Source organism: Ischnura elegans, chromosome 1, assembly GCF_921293095.1.
Source record: "Ischnura elegans chromosome 1, ioIscEleg1.1, whole genome shotgun sequence".
Classification (NCBI taxonomy): Eukaryota; Metazoa; Arthropoda; class Insecta; order Odonata; family Coenagrionidae; genus Ischnura; species Ischnura elegans.
The window spans coordinates 36966316-36969567 of NC_060246.1; the positions used below are offsets into that span (position 1 = coordinate 36966316).

The 3252-nt window shown below is 38.3% G+C and overlaps 1 long non-coding RNA gene across 1 annotated transcript; it reads left to right on the forward strand.

Moving 5' to 3' along the window:
- The first annotated feature begins 1019 nt into the window (after window positions 1-1019).
- LOC124174137 lies at window positions 1020-1926 on the forward strand. The gene is made up of 3 exons (XR_006868878.1): window positions 1020-1211; window positions 1331-1437; window positions 1540-1926. It is a non-coding gene; the product is annotated as an uncharacterized LOC124174137 (long non-coding RNA).
- The last annotated feature ends 1326 nt before the right edge of the window (window positions 1927-3252 follow it).

Genomic DNA, 3252 nt, shown 5'->3' on the forward strand with positions numbered 1-3252 from the left:
TGAACGAGATGTGGTGGTGACACTTGAGGGACTTCCCATGGGGCCGTTGCAACCAACCAACGCGTTGGTACTTTCGACGGGACACGCGTGATCGTGGAGCCGTGCGCGTGGTGCCCCATCGCAGTCGGGAGGGAAATGGCTCAAGGTCAATTTACTTTTCTGCGAAACGAGAAATTTCTCTCGCCCGCGAAGAGGAGCGTTTCCTCCCCCCCCCCACATTCACATATCGCCCCCTCTGTTCCCTCCCAAGGGGGCCTTTCCCCACACGCACAACCAGCAGGGCTATTCAGTAACTCTTTACGCGGTCGCGAAGACGAAAGATTCCGTTTACGTGGTTACGCCGCGTAAACATTCGAAGACGCGTAATTTGCTATTCAGTAGGCTTCACGAAAACATTTTCGTGCCTTCCCCTCCGCGGTAGTGGGGGAAGACGAAGATACCCGAAGTTTTCCTGCAATACGTCACTGCGAGCCAATCAGAGAAAATCGGCATGCAATTGTCCTCGACAAACAAAAATAGAGCGAGATTCGGCTGGTAAGTGCAATGTTATTGCGAATTATAACATTGATTAATGAAAAGTATGTTGTACACTTTTAAATGTAAGTGAGAGCTCAAGGTGTATATTAATGTTGAAGGTGAGTGCGTTGGAAATGTGTATGCGATTGAAACCAAAGATTACAGTGAGTAATTGGGATAAAAACTTGTAAATGAGAGGAATCTGGCGTTATTATGCCTTTGCTCATGCCAGATTTGCTTATGCCTTTGCTTTGATGGACCTATTTTAATGATAATACAAGTGTTTGAATTGATGTAGTCAGTTTCGTCATATCGTTTCTCGCAGAATTGGCCAGATAATTAGTTATAGGCAATGAAAATAGTAATGTAAACGGTCCTCGTGAGTGTGGTAAAATGTTTTGAAAATTATTATCAACAGCCAGCGATGTCCTAAGAATAGTTTGCTTAATTATTGGAAGACTGTAGATAAGAAAGGATAATTTACGGGATAAGAGCTGGTAACAGGGTGCTAAGAAGACGGAAAATAAGGTGAAGAACTAAACCCCTCAAAAAGATAAAAATAAGAATCTATTTACAACGGACTGCCTATCATTACGTTGCAGCCCTGACTTCAATGTTCACAATGACTATAGTGATGAGTCTTCTACTTTTACCCTGAAGTACCTCACAATCAAGAAGGTTAAGAGACCCAAACAGTAAGGGAAATTTCTACCAAGTGGAAGAAATTATATGTCTTATGCAAGTAACAGAAAAAGGCATAAAAAAATAATGGATGAAACATGACCTATTCGTAATATTTCTTTTCTCATTTTAGACCATTCTGATGAGGTTGGTGGCAAATACCGGGCATGCCTTCCATGAAGGATCCCATGATTAATTTTAAGGCGGAAAACCGTAGTTTGACCACCAACAAAAGCAATGGTAGTGTATCTATTTGTAATTTACCAATGCATTAGGTAACCTGTTAATAATCGCTTGTCTAATAGTTCTGGCCTTGTTTAATATGCCTCTTCCATTAATTAGGGACTCTGCAAGAGCTGGGATCTCCATAATAATCAGCCTCATCTGGGAAGGGAAAACCAGCCCCTACACACATATTATGAAGTACAACACAAGAATTAACTATCAATCCTGATTTTATTGGTGTACACTCCAGCACTCAATGTCTCAGCAATCATCTGAACCTAGAGTTAAGAACCCCCATGCACCTCTCAATAGACTTCATAACCCGCACATGGGCTTCAGTTTAATAAGTTTCAGGGGTACTTGGCCTGCCACATAGTATTCCAGTCAGGGGTCAGTGGTGGTGTGGGTTACCTAAGCCTCCTATCATTCATTACACTGTTTTTAATATATTCAGTGCATAAGCATACATATATGATATAAATATTCTTTCTTTTCGATGCAAGGAGCTTACCTTTAAAAAATGAAGGTCATTTCTTCCAATATATTATTAATATCATATAATGTATGCTAATTATGTACCAGATGATTATTTTCCCAAATTTATTCCAAACAAAAAACACTGATATCCAATCTCCCAAGAACCTTTCATTTCCCCATGCATGGCTGATTGATTCCATATATGTATCGACATAACTGATAATCTGGAAAAAATTATGCTTGCAAATTACTATTTAATAAAATAGGAATGACTTAGAAATGATACTCTCTTACTTAATTTCCTTTGAGCTCACCTGTAATTATTTAGTAACTATAAAGAATAACGAAATGCAACCATAGTTCTGGAGGTGGTATTAGTTACCAACACATTTCAAATTGATTAAGAGCTTGTGCTCACAAGCATGTTATTAATATGCTTCTGAGTGGGTTTACATAGCATATGGGATGAGAGTAGTTACAAGAGACTTGAGCTGTGGATGTAGAATGGGTTTCATGATATAGCGAATATGAATCATTTAATTACAGGGGGTGGGGAGCTGTAAATTGGTAAAAGTTTGTAATATGAATAGAAGAGTGGCATTATCACCAAATTTTTTGGAATGCTACGTTTCTGATCCCATGCTAATGGAAACAATCTAGGTAAAGTTCATGAACATCTGGAGCAACATCTCCATTAATCGGTTACTTACATCATGCCATATTATAATGCAGGAAATTTAATGAAAGGAACTGGATCCCTTATTGTGAATGCATTAATACCCATTATCTGTGTTAGGCCTATTTGTAGGAATACTTCAATTATCACCAATTAATTTGAAAAGGACTGGCATATAAAGCAATCATGATTTTAAAACACTCAAGTGAATAATTTTCAGAATCAAGGTCTAATCCATGACAAATTATTAAAATAAATTATAATGTTGGTTTGATTATTCTCCAACAGTATAAAGTTGTTGGAAAATGTTATGTAAACAGTAATGGGCTCATCACAACTTGTTACAAAAATTCATGGGCATCGACATCAGCTGCAATTCACGCTTAATTTTATATTACTCTACTCAGTTCTTTTTTTTTGGATGGGAATTATATATCTTTGGTCAATATGGGAGGAGCATCCTATGCTTCTGTAACCCCCTCAACTTCTCTGCTGACAGAGGGATGGCTAAGTCCCAAATTATTGTCACTACCAGTAGCTGCCATGCCCATAAAAATGCAGTGCACAAAATATCTAGATTTAGGTAGGTATTCCATGTACAATTTTCACTAACTTATTATAGGGATAGTGGTTGATGTGGTAGAGTACTATACCTTCAAATGAATTGCTACTACAAG